We start from the raw sequence: 24,039 nt of genomic DNA, 5'->3' as shown, positions 1-24,039 counted from the left end.
AATTTGTTTAACCTGGTTTTCATTATCCACATTATCAATATGGAATGTCTTTGGTTGGGAATGTTTAAAGACAACCGAGTGAAAAATATTTAGGAGGAATTCATAAAGGATACCAGGGAACTCAAATTGCTAAAACTATGATGTCCAGGGAGAGCTTTGCTTCTCAAAAATGCACTCTAGTAAATCTTTAGTAGTGGGATGTGACCACTTACGGCTGGGAAGAACAAAGAATAACATCCAAACAGCCATATCGTAGGAGATACAGGTAGTCCTCGACTTACGGCCACAATTGAGCCCAACCTTTCTGTTGTTAAGTGAAACATTCATTAATCTGAATTTTGCCCCATTCCACGGCCTTTCTTGCCACAATTGTTAAGTGAATCACTGCAGTTGTTAAGTTAGCATCATGGTTGTTAAGTGAATCTGATTTCCCCATTGGACTTTGCTTGTCAGAAGGTCACATGGCCTCAGGGACACTGCAAGCGTCATAAATATGAGTCAGTTGCTAACCATCCAAGCGTTGATCACATGACCACGGGATGCTTCAATGGTTGTAAGTCTGAAAAACGGTCATAAGTCACTTTTTTCCCTGCCGTTGTAACTTTGAACAGTCAGTAAATGAACTGTTGTAAATCGAGGATTACCTGTAACGGTCTCCATTTGCAAAACGTTCTTCTTTGAGATGCACAGACCCTGGGGGCTCTCTTCAGATTGTATTTATTTTTTATTTAGCATATGGCATATAAATAAAATAAATAACTTTATTGTCATTGTACATGTATACACAGTATACCCATACAACGAAATTCACTTAACACCCAAAGACCAGGTCCAACACACATAACAATCCCCAAACACACCCCTACCCACCACAATTCCCCACCCCTAAACCACCCAAACATCCACACAACAGACCAAGTAATGCTGACCAATAGCTCACTGATGGTGGCCCTTTAGTCCATTGTTGAGTGCAATTATAGCTCTGGGATAAAAACTATTCAGAAGATGTGTGGTCCGAGTTATAATTGTTCTGCCAGAAGGCAACAGTCCAAAAAGATTGTAAGCAGGATGGGAAGAGTCTCTGAGAATGTTACGCAACTTTCCCAAACAGCGAGATTCGAAGATGTCGTCCAGGGCTGGTAGCTGGAGTCCGATGATATTCTGGGCAGTTTTAATGGTTCTCTGTAGAGCTTTTTTGTCCGCTACAGAGCTGCTTCCATACCATGAAAGAATGCTGTATGTCAGGACACTCTCAATAGTGCTGCGATAGTAGGACAGAAGTAGATGCTGAGATAGATTTATCTTCCTGAGCAGATCATACATATCATACATGGACTAACAATATAAATAAATATTTCAACTAGATTAATAGAATTCCCCACTCTCCTGTCAGAGCTGAAGAAGCTTCTTGGATGAGAAGCGAAATGTGTTCAAAGAAAAAACAAGAAAGTCCAGTTGCCTCTTGAAAAAGCACCTTTGGGACTACTGGATTGGTATTTGCTCTGAGTTTATAGCCGGTCACGTTATTTGGCCTATAGCTTGATGTGGGACCCTGCAATCAAACTGAGGGGAGGAGACACATAGCAGATAAAAAGCAATATGGAATCTCGAATAATTTGAACGAATTGGACAAGATTTTACAAGGCCCAGAACAAAAGATGATAACCAAATTATATAACTACTTTCTTAGATATAAATTATTGGAAGAAACAGTAAAAGAAAATATGATAAGGTGGGCCAGGGACATAGGGCACAACATTCAATTGGCAAACTGGGAGAAATTGTGGAAACAGAACATCAAAATGACAAGAGCCATACCCTACAAAGAAAACCTCAAAAAATGTTTTACAGATGGCACTTAGCACCAGCCAGATTAGCCAAAATATACCCGAACGCCTCCCCACACTGTTGGAAGTGCAAAACAAAAAAGGGGACATACTACCATGCCTGGTGGAAATGTACAAAGGCCCAACAATACTGGAATGACATAAAGGAAATTATTGAAGAAATAATAAATCAACAAGTAGAAAACACTCCAGAATTTTTTTAATTTGGAATGATAACAACACAACACAACAAAGAGACAAAATACCTCATCATACACATTTTGACAGCAGCACGGTTACTGTTCGCGCAAAACTGGAAATCAGACCAACTCCCAACCAAAGACAAACTAATCTCAAATATAACAGAATGTGCCGAAATGGATAGATTGACACTAGAACTCCAGGATAAAGAAGAAAGTGAATTCTATCTTGTGTGGCACCAGTGGTATCAATGGCTGGAAAAGAAAATCAGTACAAATATAGATGAAAGAGAATAGGGCAGAAAAATTAAAACCGGAAATGAATAAAGAGGAGATGCAAGATTATTTCTAATTTAAAACACCTGAATTGACAATGTATCATTTATATATTAACTTATAAAGCAATATATATTCTGATGATGATCAAAACATATATGTAAAGTATGGTGTGGGTAGGTTGGTGGTGGGAATTTGTTTGTCTTTGTAATGTCTTTGTATTTTTTGTATTGTCTTTATATCTTTGTTTAAAATTCAATAAAAAAAAAGAGAGAGAGAGAGAGGTCCGGGGGTGGGATTCACTCACTCGCTTTGCTAGCACGCGCCATCTCCATGCATGTGCCCAGCCTTTGCGCATGTGCTTTGCTGGCGTGCTTGCCTTCCACACATGTGCCCAGCCTCAAAAATGTGCCTAAATAGGACAGTATAGAGGGGACCGGGGGGGCGGGTCCACACATGATTTCTCCATGATTTCTGCTACCGGTTCGCTCAAACTGGTCCGAACCGGCTGAATATCACCTCTGGATAGGTCACCAAAAAGTCTAAACTGCTACATCAAGCATGTTTCTGGGATCATCCACACTGAAATAACTGTGTGCATCATATCATTTTGTAAGTGTACATGGGCTGGAGGAGATCTTTAGGCCCCAATTTTTAAGTATGATGCATTACAGGGTGTCTCTCCCACTTCCTCTGGCAACTGTGTGTGTTCTTGGAGCTATGACAGAAGAGAAAGATCAAGAAACGGAAGGTCCATAATGTGGATTTGAGATTTTTATGCGAAGAATAAATCAACTGCAATGCTGGTAAAGATTCTTTCAGGCCAATCAGCCCAAAGATTTCCCCAAAGCAGTTTCAAGAACAATGAGATAAGTGTATTGGATTATTATAAAAACATATGGCCCCTAGTTAAGAAATTTCACCTGATGCTTTCCCAGTGCATGGTATTCAGCCATATAGTTTTTAGCTGCCTTGTGTTGTGACCCAAGCCCAAGTAGGTAGTAATCGACGCAAACAGACTTTATTAGAATAGCTGAGAATTAACTCATTCTCAGCATAGTCCACACTAAATTAAAACAAACTCTTCATAACACAAATACTTCAGTCTAATCACCAACCTTGGTATAATTAGGCAGACTGCCAAAGGCTTCTCTTGGCAAAAGTTCAAAAGCAGAAGACGCCGACAAGAGATAAGTGCCTCAAGACTATCAACATTGTTTTCTGACAAAGAGCCCAAGAGCCGTTGCTGGTCTTTTAAGCCTTATGGGAGGGGCCAATCATCTCTTGGCCCTACTCTCGAGTCGTCCTCTTTGCTTTAGCTTCTCTTGCCTTCTGGCAGCTCTTCTCATATGTGCACTAGGAACAGGCTCCTCCTGTTCCTCTGCCTCTCTACTGTCAGCCTCTGGAGGCTCCGGAGTCCGCACATCGCTCCCCGATGGCCCTGGCCCCATTTCTGCCTCCGATGCAGAGCCCTCATCCGGGCCTTCCCCAGCCTCCAGGACTCGCCCATGTTCTTCCTCACCCTCATCGCTGTCCAACTCCACTGCCAGCTCTGCAGGCTGCTGGCGAACCGCAACACCTTGTTTCTAATTAATATGTTGCAGGACATACTGTATTGTTTGCAGGAGATGGCCAGGCTCAGCCTGAGGGAGGGGTCAAATGTGTCATAAGTCACAAGTCTTTGCATGCCCACCAGAGATCTAAGTCCATCCCCACCTTGAATGTCTTTTTCATCTCCCATTCATTTCCCTTGGCCACTAGTCGGTCAGATTCTTGTAGAGAGCTTAAGCTCGCAATAAATCTTGACACTCATTTGAACAGCCTGAATCTCCTGATTTCCCCTACGCTTGACTTTATTCCCAAAAATGAAGTGCCAGAAAATCAATACAATGGTCCTTTTTGTTTGTTCGTTTCTCTGAAGCAAATTAATAATGAATAAGTCAAATGAGATGCAGTTTCATTATTTATGAAGAAGACTCCAATGGCCTACGTATTAGATGATTTTAAAATGTTCTTAATATTCCTCAAATAGTATTTTTTCCTTCTGGCTCAAACATTCAGGAGTCATGCAAGCCAACAGATTTAAAAAAAAAAAAATCAAGAAGGGGTGAATATCACCAATAACCTGTTCAGATGAGCCTCTAGGTAAAGGTAAAGGTTCCCCTCGCGCATATGTGCTAGTCGTTCCCAACTCTAGGAGGCAGTGCTCATCTCCATTTCAAAGCCGAAGAGCCAGCGCTGTCTGAAGACATCTCCGTGGTCATGTGACCAGCATGAGTAGAAGCAAAAGGCGCACTGAACGCTATGCCTTCCCACCAAAGGTGGCCCCTATTTTTCTACTTGCATTTTTTACATGCTTTTGAACTGCTAGGTTGGCAGAAGCTGGGACAAGTAACAAGAGCCCACCCTGTTACGTGGCACTAGGGATTCGAACTGCTGAACTGCCAACCTTTCGATTGACAAGCTCAGCGTCTTAGCCACTGAGCCACCGTGTCCCTTAGAGATGAGCCTCTACATCAGGAATAACTTTTTCTAACCAAGACCACATTTAGGATCACATTCTGCATGCAAAGAGTGGTGGGCAGAGTCAGAATACCTTAATTTTCACCTTAATTAACAGTAATGATAATTTGTCTTAATATATTTATATAGTGCTGTTTAAACAACTCCATTTCAAAGTGATTTACAGACTGTCCTTGATTTACAAGCACTGGGACCAGAATTCCATTGCTAAACAAGGTGACTTTTAAATGAATTAAATGAAATGAACCTGATTTTACAACTTTTTTTTGCCATGGTTGTTAAGCGAATCATACAGCTGTTAAGTGAATCATTTGGTTATTAAGGGAATCTACTTTCCCCATTGACTCTGCTTGTTAAAAGCCGGATGGGAATGTCAGAAACGGCAATCACAGGACTCCGGGATGCTGCAACTGTCAGAAATACATGCCAGTTGCCAAATGCTCAAATTTCGATCATAGGATCGTGTGGATGTTGTGATGATTATCAATGCAAAGGTCATTGTTTCCTGATGTAACTTTGAACAGAAGTTCAAAGCAAATGGTTGTAAATCAAGGACTATCTATACATTAAAAACAATTTGTCACAAAAAATTAATAATGATAAAGACTCCCTTTTTATGACCCTATAATCCCTTAATTCAGGGTAGAGTCGGGGCGACTGGATGGAGCTGAGAGTATGATGTATATTACAAAAAGGGTAGAATAGTGTGTGTCGTATCACCGTCATATCTTTGGCCAAACCATTTTAATTTATGGGAGCTCCATGGATGTCCATAATTGTCTACCTTCCATCTGAGGAACCATCAGTCACCCAATAATAGCTCTATTCCTGTTGGAAGGGATTTCTGTCTGAGCAAATGTTGGACTTTTTCACTGCACAAGCATCATAGATATAAGCAGTGGTGGGATTCAGCTGGTTCAGGCCGGTTCGGGAGAACCGGTTGTTAAATTGCTGGCTGGCCCCTCCGTGTCCCACCCTGCCCTTTCCAGAAGTCCCCATGCACCCCGTTTGTGCTCCCAGGAGGCTGCAGAGAGGCCTACTAGGCCCAAAATGGGGCATGGGGGGGCCTGCCTGCATCCCGTTTTTGCTTCTAGGGAGATGCAGGAGGCCGAGTGCTGCCTGTCACACCCCCATGGCCACGCCCACCATGGCCACTCCCAGCCAGCCGGTCATTAGGGCAGAGAACCGATAGTTAAATTATTTGAATCCCACCACTGGATGTGTGTGTGTGTGTGTGTGTGTGTGTGTGTGTGTGTGTGTGAGAGAGAGAGAGAGAGAGAGAGAGAGAGCAAGAGAGGGAGGGAGGGGGAGAGAGAGATGAAATTCTCAAACAGCTCCTATGATTATCATTTTTACATGCAATCCTTCATGCTTTCTAAAACAAAAGAATGTTTTCTCCTAAAAGTATGGCTGCTGTGACACATACTGTATATCATGTATCAACAAAGACATTATACCAGTTGGCTTCAAGCTGTTCTCTCTCTCATGCAAAGCGATTGGTTATTGAGGAAAATAAATCAATAAATGAAATACATTGATAAAATGTCTTTAATCAGATATTCGTTTTTGGCAGAAAGTAGTACTAGAATAAATAACACTTCTGTCCAGGAAGGAAAACATCTGGAAAAATATTGCTTTGCAAACATTGCAAAATACAGATATGCATGTGAAGGATTTCTGTATACTACAAAAAAAAAAAAAGTTTAGAAAAGATGCCAAAATTATGATCTGGGAGAAAGATACTGGAGTAACTCTGCATTAGAGAAGGCTGCAATGGAATGGAGCTGTTAGCTGAGGAAAAATAATGAATGGGAGAATGATAAAAATGTATGAAAACTTATTTAATGTAAAAAAAAAAAAACCCAAAAAAGTAGTAGGATTTCTCTTTGTCTAGACCAGGGATCTCCTTGGCAACTTTAGGACTTGTGGACTTCAATTCATGCTTGCCTGGGGGATTCTGGGAGTTGAAGTCCACATGTCTTTAAGTTGCCAAGTTTGGAGAGTCTAGAATTTCCAGAATTCTATGACTTGTGTTCTCACCATTCTTAGGAATGACAGATAAAATTGGACATGAATTTGATCTGACAACTTTAAATTCACATTGATGATGTTACCTAGTTGGCTAATGAACTATCCACAAACCAGATTATCAGAGGGACCATCTCTTCCTGAATACTTCTACCCATTCCATCAGGTCCAGCAGGATAGAAGTGTGACTGTGAGGCTTGCAGTCTGTGTATATATAGTAACTTGCCCTGCCACTTTTACCTCCTTGGTGTTTCACAAAAAGACTGCCACACATTTCCCCCAGGAGCCAACTCAGATAAGCAGGGATTAACACCAGACAAACAGTCAGGCAAAAAAAACAATACTTCAATAAATGAACTTACCAAAGAGGAAATCACAGCAAACCCCACATTCCTTCACACGCTGAGGATGAACCATCCGCAAGCAGACAACTAAGTTCAGATAACACCAAGAACTCCTCAATTCAACCGTGGGTTGCATATTTTATCTTCTGCTGGAACACGTTAAACTGTCCTTTCAGTATCCAAAACATGTTATCACAGGAACTACCAAAGATCTTTGGCCTCTTGCAAAGAACAAAAACTCAACAGTAGATAACCCAAAGCTATTTCACAAAAATCAAAAGTGGTCAGTTAAACCCAGGGTAAGTCATTTCATAGCTAAATTATAAACAAGTTTATCTGCAGCTGGGTTTATCAGCGAACCATGGCTGATCCTGTAGAATCATTATTTGACTAGCAAGGGCAATTGGATGCCTCAGACCAGCTTCTAGCCTCCAGTCTCAACAAAGTTGGCTTCCAAGGTATTGAATCACTGAAAACTTCCATTAGTAATTTGTGAGCTGGCATCTCAAATAGAGTCTTCGCTTTAACAGCAGTAATTTGAAAGTGATGGAGGATGGTTGCGGTCGCATATAATTCATTTAGAATTAGAAGTGGAACTTGTTCTCAAGCTACTTAGAGATCTTTTTTCTTATATTTGTACAGAAGGTAAACAATTGCTTCTTGGAAGAATATAGATCCGCATTTACATTATTAAAAGGATCGTTTAGTTCTCATGAATTCGGTAATGTGTGGAGTGTTGCCACAAGGCAATACGCCACATATTCACTAGACAAGATGCAACGGAATAAAATAAATGCAGTCTCAAAGCCTGAAGCTGTCTCATCCCTCTCACTGCTCCACTATAAGCATACATACATCCTTGATTTGACTTCCCCAAGGCTCATCCCTGCCACTTTCTTCAAATTATTTTTGGCTGCAAACTGTAGCTGCTGGCGTAAGTCACAGGAATACATTTCTGAATAGTCGTGTAGAAGATGACATGATTAAGCTAAAACGTATGAAGAATGGTTGCAGGAACTGGGTATGTCTAGTTTGACGAAAAGAAGGACTAGGGGAGACATGATAGCAGTGTTCCAATGTCTCAGGGGCTGCCACAAGGAAGAGGGAGTCAAGCTATTCTCCAAAGCACCTGAGGGCAGGACAAGAAGCAATGGGTGGAAACTAATCAAGGAGAGAAGCAACTTAGAACTAAGGAGAAATTTCCTGGCAGTTAGAACAATGAATCAGTGGAACAACTTGCCTCCAGAAATTGTGAATGCTCCAACACTGGAAGTTTTTAAGAAGATGTTGGATAACTATTTGTCTGAAGTGGTGTAGGGTTTCCTGCCTAAGCAGGGGGTTGGACTAGAAGACCTCCAAGGTCCCTTCTAACTCTGTTATTCTATTCTAAACCATTCCGTAAAAGTCCAGGTGAAGCTACATTTGAATGCTTCTTCTAGTATTACGGTAAAATAAAAACAAGTAGTCCTCTTCTTACAATGACAACTGAATCCAAAATTTCTGTTGCTAAGTGAGGGAGTTGTTATGTGAATTTTGTCTCCATTTTGAGACCTTCCTTGACATAGTGGTTAACCGAATCACTGCACTTTGTTAAATTAGTAACACGGTTGTTAAATGAATCTGGCTTTCCCATTGACTTTGTTTGTCAGAAGGCTGCAAAAGGGGATCACATGATCCTTCAACCATCATAAATGTGACTCAGTTGCCAAGGGTTTGAATTTTGATGACACAAGCGTGGAGATGCTGCCACGGTCATAAGTGTGAAAAACGTTCATAAGTCACTTTTTTCAGTACCGTTGTAACTTCGAACGGTCACCAAATAAACTGTTGTAAGTTGAGGACTACCTGTAGTTACATCCTTAGCATGTATGTCTACAACGTCAATCCATTCAAAGGTTTATGGTAATCACACAAAGCTATAGAGCTAAGTGAATCATTCAGAAACATAGATAGACTTCCTGAAGAACAATAGATACTTCCATAAATACTTCTTCAGTAGGAAAGAAATGAATTTTTCACTTATCAGAGATTTCTTACATCACCAGTCTAGCATCCTGCATATACCCTGTTTCCCCGAAAATAAGCCCCAACTGGAAAATAAGCCCTATCATGATTTTTCAGAGTGCTCATAATATAAGCCCTACCCCAAAAATAAGCCCCAGGTAAAATTGTCAGCCAGACGGACACGTTTAGTACCATATTTAGTCCCCAAAAATAAGACATCACCTGAAAATAAATCCTAGTGTTTCTTTGGGGGCAAAAATAATAATATAAGACTTATTTTCAGTTTGTTCAGTTTGTCTGAAAGAACAGGTTAAGCATTTGGGGCATGCAACTTCCACAAAAGTGTTTGACTTGTCAAACAGTTAAAATTTTGTGAACGACGCTTAGAGCATTTTAGACCCTCTTGTGAGGAAAACAAAGGAGGCCACAGATGGCCCTCAGCAATCAAACTAACTTTATTCTGCTCACATTTTAGTTCTCTTTCCCCGCTGCTATTCTCAGAAGATATCTTTTTGTATTTAATGAACTACAGTAGCCCTTGATTTATAACCATTCGCTTACTGACCTTTCAAAGTTACGACAATACTGAACAAAGTGACTTATGACCATTTTTCACACTTATGACTGTTGCATCATTCCCATAGTCACATGATCAAAATTTGGATGTTTGGCAAATTGACACTATTTATGACACTTGCAGTGTCCCGGGGTCGTGTGATCATCTTTTCGTGAATTTCTGACAAGCAAAGTCAATGGAGAAGTCAGATTCACTTAACAACTAGGTTACTAACTTAACAACTGCAGTGATTCACTTAACAACTGTGGCAAGCAAGGTCATAAAATGGGGCAAAACTCACTTAATAATGGACTCATTTCACAACATAAATTTGTGGCTCAATTGTGATCGTAAGTCACGGACTACCTGTATTCATTTCAGATGCATCTCAAAATTGAGGGACAAGAAGGTAGGAGATGATGGCCTGGGGATGAGACGCACTTTTCCCCCCCCTAAAAGAGGGTGAAAATTTGGGTGCATCTTATACACTGAATGTAGCCCCGCCCACCTGCCAGCCCCCACCCTTTGGCCTCTGCCTCCCAGCAATTTACCTCCTTGCAGCAAACGGCAAACAGCCCGTTTCAGTTTCAGCAAAGCCTGATTAGCACAAACAGCTGATTGTCGGTTGGATCAACCTCCCGACCCTCAGCTGTTTCAAGCTGCAGGGATTGTCATTGCCTATTGCCAAGCAGGCCTCCGCTGTTTGCTGCAAGGAGGCAAATTGCTGGGAGGCAGATTTTTTTTTTCTTGTGCTAATCAGCCTGTGCTGAAAATGAAAATGAAACTAAAGCAGGCTGTTTGCTGGGAGGAGGCAAATTGCTGGGTGGCAGAGGGAGAGGCAGATTTTTTTTTTTCTTGTTTTCCTCCCCAAAAAAGGTAGGTGGGTCTTACAGTCAGGAGCGTTTTATACTCCGGAAAATACGATAGGTAGGTTTTCTTTTTTTATTATTCTTATTGTTGTTCTTCCTATTATTTTTTATATGGATTCTTTCGGGAATGAAATTAAGCATTTCAGTCCATGAAACTTTGTACTGTAATGTATAGATACTAGGATCAAACAAAGCATTAATCTTTCTACAATTGCATATGTCTGCAAACTTACACTAAAAAAAAGTATAGTGCTAAAAATTGCATACAGGTAAAGTAATTACATGTTTTTAAAATAGCTTACATTGGATAAATTTACATTAAAGAAGAGTGTGAACAGGTGATTTACATATCAAGGGATCAAAGCAAGGGCAATTTACATTTTAAAGAGTTGGACAAATTACATTAACTTTTGAGTACATTGGGGAGACACCTACAAAGAAGATGTACTGTAGATGTGAATCGTTATTTTAAAAAATCAATATATTTTTAGAAAATCCATTTAGATACCTGCTAATCTGGAATGCAGGTATTTTACCAATCCTCATATCTCTAGCTTTGAAGTCTAACTTCTAGGGATCATCTAATCCAGGGGTGCCAAACTCGATTTCATTGAGGGCTGCATCAGGGTTGTGTTTGACTTCAGATGGGCAGGGTGGGCATGGCCCAATTGACGTCACTCATTTCGGGGGCACCTGTGGTGGCCAAGTGCTAAGGCAGGATTTCCCTGAGACTTTCCCTCATTCTGATTATAATCTCCTCCCTCCCTCCCTCCCTCCCTCCCTCCCTCCCTCCCTTCCTTCCTTCCTTCCCTTCCTTTTCTTCTTTTTCCTTTCCTCTTCATTCTCCTTTCTTCTTCCTTCCCTTCTTCCCTTCTTTTTCCTTCCTTGCTCTCTCGTCTTCCCCACTGTGGCCTCCTGCAGCCCTCTGCCAGTGAAAACAGAGCTCAGGGAGCCATGCACGAGCTCCGTTTCTGCTGGCAGAGGCACCGCGTGCCGGTCCTTTGCTGTTTCCAGTACAGCCCCGCAGGCCAGATCTAAGCACCACGCAGGCCGGATGCGGGCTGCGGGCCTTGAGTTTGGCACCCCTGGTCTAATCATTGAAGACTCCCATCATCCTGTCCAGTGGTGAAATCCAAATTTTTTTACTACCGGTTCTGTGGGCGTGGCTTGGTGGGCTTGGTGTGGCCAGCCTTAGTGGCTTGGTGGGCATGGCAGGGGAAGGATACTGCAAAATCTCCATTCCCTCCCCACTCCTGGGGAAAGGATATTGCAAAACCTCCATTCCCACCCCACTCTGGGGTCAGCCTGAGGTGGTATTTGCCGGTTCCCCGAACTGCTCCAAATTTCCGCTACCAGTTCTCCAGAACCTGTCAGAATCTCCTGGATTTCACCCCTGATCCTGTCCCAACTTTGCACTTATTGGAATGTTTATTTAAATGCCTACATTAGGTTTATGTGTACATGCAAACTAACATATCCAAACTTTATTCAAATGTCTTAAGTTTCCCCTTTTCTAGGAAGGAGGATGGAGTAGCAGGCTTAGATATAACATAATTAGAAAGAGCTCTTTCACAGAAATAAATGACGGATATTGTCAACAAAGCAACACTGAATATCCTGGATGAGAAGAAGAAAGAAATGAGAGCCAGGATTTCCACTAAGTCATAGTTGAACAGTGTCTCCCAACCTTATTAACTAAAAGATGTATGGATTTCAACAGCGGTACTAGTCACTTACTTTCCCTACCGGTTCGCAAATGTGAATGTGCATGCTCTCTCTTCTCGCTTTGCTCGCATGCGCCCCATCCACGCATGCACCCGGCCTTCTGTGCATGCACTTTGCTGGTGCACACACGTTCCACACATGCGCCCAGCCTCAAAAACGTGCCTAAATAGGACGGCATAGAGCCGGGCAGGCTCACCCGCGATTTCCGCTACCGGTTCGGGCAAATTGGTCCGAACCGGCTGAATACTACCTCTGGACTTCAGGTACCAGAATTCCCCAGCAGCCAGGGGGATTCTGGGAGTTGAAGTCCAGACCTTTTAAAGTTGCCAAGACTGAGAAACATTGTAGTAGAATGCTAGTACATATCATTAAAATTCGTACTTTAATGCCTTTGACAGCTACTGAGTCAACCGTTTAACTGATATGACTTTCAATGCCAAAAAGAAGTCCATGGTCTCCCTAGGAGATAGCTTTAAAAGAAAAGGAATAGACTGTAGATGGTACAGGCTGAGACTGCTTTTGCAATTCCAGATGTGGAATAAGACATTTGCAAATGGGACAGTGAGGCTGTGAAACAAGCCTTCTCTTTTCTTTTTTTTTACTCAGCATTGCCAGCCCTTCCAGAATTGGTTCATTCATTACACCAAATCGTTAAATGATTAATTTGAGTTGAATTTGGCTGCTATATAAAGACTGGCACTGTAATTTCTAAACCATGGTTTGTGGCTCCGTACAATATTCCCTTTATATTGCTTTTTGATTTTATTTTAAACTGGGATGTCTTGAATTATCTAGGACCAGAATGTTTAGTATATTTTAATTGGTTTTTTTTATTATTAACGTTTGTATTACATGTATTTTTATCGTTCGCTGTTCACCGCCCTGAGTCCCTTAGGAATAGGGCGGTATATAAATTTAATAAATAAATAAATAAATAAATAAATAAATAAATAAATAAATAAATAAATAAATAAATAAATAAATAAATAAATAAATAAATAAATATTAAAGCAACTATTCCAGACTATTTTCATGTCATCCTCTGGGTCTGCCTAATTCTTATAATCTAATAATGTGGCTCTGGATAAAAATACACCAAATAGTCATAGATCAAGTTCACTTATAATTAAATTAGACAACAGTCTTTTTGTGATTGTGAAGAGTCAGGTGGTAGCAGCGTAAACAAGGCTGTTTGACAGCCAGTGCCAACAATAGCTAAATTTCACATGTGAAGCGATTGCAATTGCTGGATTCAGCCTAGGATTAAGGAATCCATGAAGTGAGGCAGATCTGATCTAGCATCGAGTTGTTCCAACGAACCTTTTGGCTTTTAGGCTCTTGAAGTAAGATGTCCTTATTTCCCAACTCAGCCTGGCTGAAATGAAACATGCCTATTAAGCTCAGACTTTGGAAAACTTCATCTTTCATCTGCAATTAAACCCTTCTTTTACCTTGCCAGGTTCTGACTTTCTAGCCATTTCCACCTAGGTTCTCTGGGGTTGGACGCAGGGGTGGGCTTCAAAAATTTTAACAAGGGGTTCTCTGCCCAGTTGCTGGGTGGGCGTGGCTATGGTGGGCGTGGCCTAGTCAGCCTCCTGCACCACAGTGGGGGGCGTTTTTGCCCTCCCGGGCTCCGAAGGCTTTCCTCAAGCCTCCAGGAAGGCGAAAACGGCCTCCCCAGACTCCGGAGGCCCTCTTCTTCCCGAACATCTGGTAGGCCCATTTTTCGCCCTCCCCGAGCCTCCGCATGCACCCTGCACTTACCTGCATCCAAAACGGGCCGCTTGGGGACTCCTGGGAGAGGCAGGGCAGGGTGGGCGGGGCCAGCCAGGAGTGGGATTTGGGGGTTCTCCAAACTGCACAGAATCTTAGCTAGAGGTTCTCCTGAACCCCTGAGAACCCCCAGCAGCCCACCCCTGTTTGGAGGCCTCCATAATTCTGTTTGGGATTAATGGGGACTCCATCGGATATTCTGGTGGAGTTTGGTTCTTCTGCATATGATTAGGCAGGTCCATCAGCTTGGACCGCCTCCCAAGGCAGAGGATGTGTCCAGCTGGACCCTGACATCAGGAGATGTGTCATCCCGACTATGCTGGCTTGCTAAATGGAATGTCATGGGAAATTTCATCCCATGCTTTACTAAAACCAGAATATATTATGTTTGTGGCATTCTGACAGACTGCAAAAAAAGTTGAAAGAAGTAAGATTCATTGGGCGAAATTTGATAAATCTGTACTGGCTTTGAGTGATTATTGCATTACTCAATAAGCATTACTCAATGCTTATTAGTCAATTGCATTACTCAATAAACATTACTAAGGGTGTATGGATGATATTATCTGCCTTAGAATCTTCCTAGTTATTGTCTGCCTATAGTTTTTCATATCTTTTTGAAAATTAGCACATTGGCCCAGGGATGGGTTCCACTTACCTTTACTACTGGTTCGCAACAGGAGTATGCACGTTTCTACACATGCGCAGATCGTCAGTGATGATGTCAGAGTGGGTGGGTGGAGCCTCCCGCTGCCATTACTACCAGTTCGCAAGAACCGGACTGAACCGGGAGCAACCCACCACCGCATTGGCCCTACACCAGGGGTGTCAAACTCAATTTCATTGAGAGCCTCTGCGTGCGTCCGTGCGTGCTCACATTTGCAAACCAGTAAGGAAGATAAGTGAATCCCACCTGGGGATGCTGGATTCCCTTTAACAACCGGGTTGCTAACTTATCAACAGCAGTGATTCACTTAACAACAGAAGCAAAAAAGGTCATAAAATGGGGCAAAACTGACTTAACAAATGTCTCATTTAACAACAGAAATTTTGGACTCCGTTGTGTGTTCATTGTCAGCATTCTGATGCTGCCATAAAAAGGAGGAGACGAGGCTTGACTTTTCACCTACTTATTTTCTCTGTAGATAATATCCCCTAGGACAGTGGTCCCCAACCCCCGGGCCGCGGACCGGTGCCGGGCCGTGGAGTACCTGGCACCGGGCCGCACAGCGGCCGGGGGACATGAACGCTGCAGCGCAAAGGCTCCTGGGCCGTGCGCAAAAACTCCTGGGCCGTGCGCAATGGGCCGTGCGCAAAAGCTCCTGGGCCGTGCCCCCACCCCTGCGCGCGCTCAGCGGGCCGCGGCGATAAAAAGGTTGGGGACCACTGCCCTAGGAGATGGGATGGGAGGGGGGGCATTCCTGTGGGTTGAGGTCAGAAGCTGGGGAGACTGACTTGGAAGATGGCCAATGAGAAGATGAGAATTGGGGAACGGAAAGGGAAAGGTTTGGGGGTCAGAGGGTTAGTATCGGCTACGACGAAGTCGGGGCCAGATCTGTCATACTCAATAAATGGAATATTTCAGCAAAGATTAATTGTTTGGGAGTGCAATTTATTTGAGATGACATCGAAACCTGACATTCATAAGTTGAGGGTTACCTGTGTTTTCCTGTTCTCATGAAATTAGATTTATAACACTTGTCTTATTATTCGTTTGTCAGGAATGATGGATATATATTTTCCAGGATCTTGAGTAATCTTTCTCAGAATCTGGAATCTGAAAGACTCCAATCACCAAGAACAATTTCGAGCCATAAAAGCTGCATCTAAACATTACAGAGCCATTTAACATAGTGCTACTGGAAGTTTAATTCAATTGTGTGGATTGACTCTAACTTTGCTCAAAATCAAATAACTTAGAGCCTTTGTAATGTTCCTCCACCCCCTTCCACCCCACAACCTAAAAAAGGCTAGCTTTGCATCCAGTCTACAAATGCCATGAATATTTCATCTAAACATGTTGAATAATGGATATGGTAAAATTGCAATTTGTACGTGGGCATTTGGTGGCTGGAATACAGCTAAACTCACTGTATGAATTATTCACAATATTCCAAACGATTTGCACTGCTTTTGTTTCTAAATTCTTGTCATTTGAAGTGGAGAATGAAGAGTTTGCTGAGGGGGGAAGAAAAAAAAATTCACCAAAACCGAACACCCTATCGGGAAAATGAGTAAGTTAAGAAGCATTCATGAGTTCATTGCAAAGCACACCGTAAACGTATCTTGAGTTTCACTGCTGGTCAGTGGATGGTAAAAAAAATACCGTGTTTATGATTGACTCCATAAACACAACAACACTCATTTCCCTCAGGATTTGCACAACGTAATAATGATTCAAGCTAGTTAATGCGAGAGCGCATCCTTAATCACATTTGGTGATTTTTATATGGCTGCTCTTGTCGTCTAAACATGAGGGTGTTGTACTTTCAAGTAGCACCCTCCGTGTTTTGAAACCAACAAATAAAACGTCACGTCAAACTTTGATTTGTGATAACCTCAAATAGAAGCCTCCGAAGAGCCATATGTGAGGGAAGAAGGGGTAAGTAATCAGCATACATGTAACTACCGTAATTACTTTGTCACACAAGCGATCAAATCAGTCAAATGGTTTATTATATAGACATATGGCCAGATACAATAAAATAGCCAATAATAGAACTGTTACATGCATTTATTTATTTATTATTATTTATTTATTATTCGAATTTCTATACCGCCCTTCTCCTTTCGGACTCAGGGCGGTGAACAGCCAAAATAAAAAACATTTATACATAAGTGCGATTAAAAAATAGATTTAAAATAATTAAATTTGGCCCATAGTTTAAAATTTATCAATTTAAAATCCATATCAAAATTTAAACCAACCATAAAATCATAAAATCAAGAGAGACCAGCTAACTGAAAGAGATGAGTTTTTAGGGCCCGACGAAAGGTCCGGAGGTCGGAGATCACTCGTATCTCTGGGGGTAGATTGTTCCATAGGGCAGGTGCCACCACAGAGAAGGCTCTCCTCCTGGGGGTCGCCAGCCGGCATCGTCTGGCCGACGGCACCCTGAGGAGGCCCTCTCTGTGGGAGCGAACTGGCCAGTGGGAGGCTATTGGTGGCAGAAGGTGGTCCCGTAAGTACCCTGGCCCTAAGCCATGGAGCGCTTTAAAGGTGATCACCAACACCTTGAAGCGCACCCGGAAGTCCACCGGAAGCCAATGCAGCTCGCGCAGGAGAGGAGTCACATGGGAGCGCCCAGTCGCTCCCATAATCCCCCACGCGGCCGCATTCTGCACCAGTTGGAGCCTCCAGGTGTACCCCAAGGGGAGCCCCATGTAGAGAGCGTTACAATAGTCCAGACGAGACTTTTTATATCTTTTTATATCTGTAAAATATAAAAATGAACGAGTATAACAAATGAGTGGCAGTTTAGTATAGTGGTGGTTAAGGCATCAGGCTAGAAACTAGGAGGCCCAAGTTTAGAACAGGGGTATCAAACTGAATTTCTTTGAGGGCCAGATCAATATTGTAGTTCTCTGCGGGCCAGCTGGGGAGGGGGGCAGGGGGGAAATGGGACGGATGCCTCCTGCAGCACCCTGCTGGACAAAACGGGGGTGCGGGGAGCTGCGCGCAGCCCCCTTGCACCCCGTTTTCAGCCTGGCTGGCCTCCTGCAGCACCCTGCCAGCCAAAATGGGGTACCGGGGGGGGGCACTTGCTTCCCCCCACACCTTGTTTTGGCCAACAGGGTGCTGCAGGAAGCCGTCCAGGCCGAAAAAGGGACAGGGTGTTGCAGGAGGCTGTCCAGGCCAAAAACCGGGCACATGCTCCCCCCACAGGCCCCGTTTTGGCTGTCAGAGGCACTGCAGGCCAGTCCTTTGCTATTTCCAAGCCGGCCCCAAAGGCCAGATTTAAGCACCCCGCAGGCCGGATCCGGCCCGCAGGCCTTGAGTTTGACACCCCTGGTTTAGAGTCAGAGAGCCCCTATATCTAAATACATAGATACATATATACATACATACATAGAAATGAAATTGCCCAAATACCAAGCTACAGTTAAAGATAGTCCTTGACTTACGACCACAGTTGAGCCCAAAATATCTGTTGCTAAATGAGACAGTTGTTAACCGAGTTTTACCCCATTTCACACCCTTGCTTGCCACAATTGTTAAGTGAATCCCTGCTGTTGTTAAATTAGCAACATGGTTGTTACATGAATCTGGCTTCCCCATTGACGTTGCTTGTCAGAAGGTCGCAAAAGGAAATCACATGACCTCGGGGACACTATAACCGTCATAAATATGAGTGAATTGCCAAACATCTAAATTCTGATCGCGTAATCATGGGAATGCTGCAATGGTCATAAGTGTGAAAAACAGTCGTAAGTCACTTTTTTCACTGCCGTTGTAACTTTGAACGGTCACTAAATGAAAGGTTGTAAGCTAAGGACTTCCTATAATGATATGAATGGTGGTGGTGGCTATATCAAACTCTGCTTACAATTCCTAGGAGATAATGCCATACTTTTTTTCTTATTTGTAGTTGCAATAGTAACTATTTTATCTTATTGTCTAAATCAGAGATTTCAACACAGAAAAATATTTCACAAATGGGGCAAGCCAAATGTTCCTTCTCTTTTAGATCTCCAGAATTGTACCTTTAAGAAACATTATCATTGGTGCTGAGTTCATATCTACCTTGTAGTCAGTGATGGGATTCAGCCGGTTCGGGACGGTTCAGGCGAACCAGTAGTTAAATTGCTGGCAGGCCCTGCCCCTTCTTGCCCCTTCCAGGAATCCCCACGTGCCTCGTTTTGGCTCCCAGGTAAATGCAGGGAGGCCCATTTTGGCTCGCAGGAGGTTGCAGGGAGGCTTCCTAGGCCCAAAACGGGTTGCGGTGGGCCCCCGCAGCCTGTTTTCACTCCCAGAAGGCTGCAGGGAGGCCTACTAGGCCCAAAATGGGGTGTGGGTTGTGGCACGTCCCCCTGCGTCCCATCTTCGCTCCCAGGAGATTGCAGAGAGGCCTCCTAGGCCCAAAACAGGACATGGGGGGTGCAGTGAACCTCCCTGTGGCCCGTTTTTGCTCCCAGGAGGCTGCAGGGAGGCCTCCTAGTCCCAAGACGGAGGGTGGGAGATGGCGCGTCCCCCCGCGGCCCATTTTTGCTCCTAGGGGGATGCAGGAAGCTGAGTGCTGCCTGTCACATCCCCTAGCCATGCCCACCATGGCCACGCCCACCCAGCCGGTCATAAGGGCAGAGAACCGGTTGTTAAATTATTTGAATCCCACCACTGCTTATAGTTACTCAAACACTTTTTTTTCCCTTGCTTTTATTTCATTCTGAGAGAGCTTGGATTTTTTTTTTTAGTTCCTCCTTATAATGTGTTGGGGAGAGCAGATGTTGCTCCTGCTGTTGTTATTTCCTATTACCTGTCTTTCATTGCATCCAAACATCACGGGACAACGATTGCCAATCAGAAAGTCTGACACGAGGAGTCCCTTCAGGTTACAAGTTTTTACGTTTATAGGAGTTCCTTGTACAATAAAAGACAGAATGTTCATACACCCAGATACCTTGGCCTTGTACGAATGAATAAGTGCAAAGAATATCACCTCCATCTCTGACAATTTCACTGAGAATCTTTTCTTCGTTGAAAGTCAATTGTCTTTGTCAAATTGTCTCAACACAATATTATATGGATCTGCGGTTCTCGTAATTTGCCAACTGTATTGTTTCTGAACCTGGATTAGGCAGGACTTTGCACTCAGTTGTAGACTGATTCTTCAATCTAACCTAAAGGTAAAGGTTCCCCTCGGACATATGTGCTAGTTGTTCCCGATTCTAGAGGGTGATGCTCATCTCCGTTTCAAAGCCGAAGAGCCAGCACTGTCTGAAGACGTCTCTGTGGTCATGTAGTCAGCATGACTAAACACCAAAGGCGCACAGAATGCTTTTACCTTCCCACCAAAAGTGGTCCCTATCTTTCTACTTGCATTTCTTATGTGCTTTCGAATTGCTAGGTTGGCAGAAGCTGGGACAAGTCACGGGAGCTCACCCCGTTATGTGGCACTAGGGATTTGAACCGCTGAACTGCCGACTTTTCGATTGACAAGCTCAGTGTCTTAGCCACTGAGCCACCACGTCCACATCCCAATTCCTGGCAACCATTCTTCCTCTGTTTTAGCTTTTTTTTTTTTTTTTAAATTTGATTTATATGCCGCCCTTCTCCAGAGACTCAGGGTGGCTTACAATGTGCTAAGCAATAACCTTCATCCTTTTTTTGTATATTTATACAAAGTCAGCTTATTGCCCCCACAACTGGGTCCTCAATTTACCTACCTTAGAAAGGATGGAAGGCTGAATCAACCTTGAGCCTGGCGAGATTCGAACCTGCAGTAATTGCAGGCAGCTGGTCTTAATAACAGGGTGCTTTAGACCACTGTACTACCAAGGCTCTTAGCTTGATGATCGCTTAAGGATATAAAACGATGAACATTGTTTTGATCGACAAGCTCAGCGTCTTAGCCACTGAGCCACCACGTTTCTTCTATCACTCTAACCTAGAACTGTAAAATTTCTACAGCAGGGGTCCTCAACCTGTGGGCTGCAGCCCAGTACTGGGCCACGACCTATTGTCCACCAGGCCACGTGAGTAGCTGGCCAGTATGTGCATGTGTGAACATAGCACTGCTGACATGAGCATTACTGAGAACATCACTGGTGCTTGAGACCCCATTCATACGGGTGCTTGTGGCCCCACTTGCGTGGGCACTCACAGCCCCACTCACACGAGGTTCACCACAAGCGTCGCGGGAATTCGCAGCCCCGTTCGCACGAGGAATTGATGTTTGCACGCATGTGCATGCACCTATTCCCCACACACAAAAACATCTCCTCTTTTCTCCCTTCCCCCACTCCAGGATGCCAATCTGGAAAGATTGGTGAACTCTGTTCTACAGGGTCCGATCTGGGTGAGTCACCGGGACCAGAGGTTTTGTCTTCCGAGCTTTCGGACCTCATGCTGGAGCCCATCCTTAAAGAATTTCTCTTTTTGTGCTTTGGACTTTTCTGTGTGTGATATTTATAGGTGCCTATTGTGTGTGGCTTTTTAGTTGTTGATTGGCTAGCTATTAAGTCATTGGCTGTTGTTTCCTTGTGCACAGGAAACAACACCCAACAATCTAATAGCTACAATCAACACCCTAAGCAACAACTGTTGTGCACAAGGAAACAACAGCTAATGATTTAATAGCTAGCCACGAACACCCCAATCAACAATTAAAAAGCCACACACAATAGGCACAGTACGAATACCACACACAGAATAGCCCAAAGCACACACTCTGCTAGAGAGAAATTCCCTGAGGATGGACTCCAGCAGGAGTCCGAAAACTCGGAAGACTAGACCTCTGATCTTGGTGACCGACGCAGATTGGATCCTGCAACATTATCCTGGGACGTGTGTATTTGCTTCCATTTGTGTAAAATTTCTCCTGTACAATAACCAACAAATTAGGCGGCAATTTGTAGCTGTTTCATTGAATACATTTGGCTAAAAAAAAAAAAAAAAAAACTACATCACATAACAGATTCCATACAATTTTTTTTTCCCCAGGAATCCTAGTGTATATTAATAATTTATAGAGAAAATGGAAAAGAGAGCTACAGCTTTAGTAGTCTTTGCCGAGGGAGAAGCAAATCTTTACCTAAGCAATACTTACTTACTCAATATAAAAGAAGCTGATGTGTTAAAATTAGTTTATGGCTTCGTATTCAATCTAGTGCCTAGATCTATAATGGGATTTTGATCAACACCGACTTTAAAAAAGAACGAAAAGGAAGCGATCTCATTTCCCCTTTGTAAAATAGATTAAGGCAACGTCGTGTTGAACATACCTACAGTACTACGCCCACGAGACAGATCTAAATAAACACGCGTAGGAATATGATGTAAAGGTAAAAATAGTGCAGAAAGGAACATTATATGCTAATGACACTTTCTCCATTACGTAGCCAAAGAGTAAAAGGAAACGACCGCACCTGTCTGTTTTAGAAAAAAATAAATAATAACAGGCATTCCTGAAGCTCATGTTGTACGCTATTGCGTTAAACCATGTCTATTTAAACTAGACTGACTTGTCAAGTAGATATGTAAGGCATTTCTGAAACATTGGTGGAATATCAGGGATAGTTTGACAAATTAGAGTTTCCAATGAGAGTAGGGCAGGGGTGTCAAATTCAATTTATTTTATTTTTTTGAATCAAGTTTTATTGATTTTTTCTTTCACACATACATTTTCTTTGAACAGAGTATTGGCCATATCATATCTTCTACAACTTATCAATTTCATTTTACATAGTTACAATTTTTGCCAAAATATTCTTTTTCACTACATTTTTTTTATCTTATCTTAATACTTCTATACTTATTATATAAACAGCATCACCATCCGCCCACAAATCCGAGTTTCTTAACATTATTTCAATTAGTTATCTTATCTTATCCATATATATTCCCTTTTAACTTTCTTATTGATTCGTTCTTCATCCTATTAAATTTGAACATGCTCGGGGTTGCCTTTCTACCATTTCATCTCCCTTGTTTTACAACAATTCTTCTCCTCCTTCTCCTCTCTTTCCCTTTCCCTTCCTTCTTCTATCCTTTTCTACTTTCTTCTTTCCTCCTCTCTACTTCCCCTTCCTTTCCCCCTTGATTTCATTGAAATTCCCCCTCAATTTCAATGAAACTCGATTTCATTGAGGGCCGCATCAGGGTTATGTTTGACCTCGGAGGGCCAGGGTGGGTGGCCAGGATGAGCGTGGTCTTGGTGGGTGTGTCCGGGGTAGGTGTGGTCATGGTGGGCATTTGACACAGGCTCAAGATGCGCTTTTTCCCTTCTCTTCTTTCTTTCCACAGTACTACCCGGCCTCCAGAAGCACTCTGCCAACCAAAAATAGGCCATGCAGCCTGTTTTTGGTCTTCCCGGCCTCCGGCAGCACTCTGCCAGCCAAAAGCAGGCTGCACAGGGCCTCCATGCGGCCCGTTTTTGGCCAGCAGAGTGCTGCTGGAGGCCATGGGCTCTTGCGTAATATGGGAGTGTTTGGGGAGAACATTGGAGCATTAAAGGGGAGTTTGAACTCTCAGCTGGCTGTGTGGCTTTTGTGCCTTGTCCTGGGTCATCACACCCTATCCCATTGCAGTATTCGGGTCTCAAACACAGACTTGCTAATCTCCGATCCAGCGTCTTAATCGTGTGAGCCACCATTTTCCAGTGCAGAGATGTTATAATATCGTATAATAATATCTTGCATTCATACCTTAATAGTGAATTCATTGGCAAACCAGTGTGATAGAAAGTAGTATGGAGATGGATCCCCAGGAGGGAGGGGGTGCATTTCAGAGGAGTAAAAGCAGGGGTGAAATCCAGCAGATTCTGACAGGTTCTGGAGAACCGGTAGCGGAAATTTTGAGTAGTTCAGAGAACCGGCAAATGCCACCTCTGGCTGGCCCCAGAGGTGGGGATTTTGCAGTATCCTTCCCCTGGAGTGGGGTGGGAATGGAGATTTTGCAGTATCCTTCCCCTGCCAAACCACGCCCACCAAGCCACCACACCCACCAAGCCGCCACACCCACCAAGCCACTCCCACAGAACCGGTAGTAAAAAAATTTGGATTTCACCACTGTGTAAGAGGCAACTCAGCCCAGATATTTTGTGTGAGAGAAAGAGGGTGAAAACAGTCTCTCCCTAATAGTTCAGAGAGTATATTGTAGATGCAGACAGTAGGGTCCTTAGTCTGGCAAGATTTTGTCTCTAAAGGTGAAACAATAAAAGAACTCAGCTTAGAAGAATCACCACATATCATTCTTGG

The 24,039-nt window shown here is 43.1% G+C and overlaps 1 protein-coding gene across 3 annotated transcripts in view; it reads right to left on the bottom strand.

Moving 5' to 3' along the window:
- Positions 1-24,039, bottom strand: part of ARHGAP24 (Rho GTPase activating protein 24) — a 473,398-nt gene that overhangs the window by 391,108 nt on the left and 58,251 nt on the right. The gene's annotated exons all lie outside the window — the stretch shown is intronic.

Source organism: Pantherophis guttatus, chromosome 8 (assembly GCF_059756535.1).
Source record: "Pantherophis guttatus breed Tessera chromosome 8, ASM5975653v1, whole genome shotgun sequence".
In the NCBI taxonomy this organism is placed as follows: domain Eukaryota; kingdom Metazoa; phylum Chordata; class Lepidosauria; order Squamata; family Colubridae; genus Pantherophis; species Pantherophis guttatus.
Note: the sequence above shows the minus strand (reverse complement) of the source record. Positions and strands in the feature narration are given on the sequence as shown.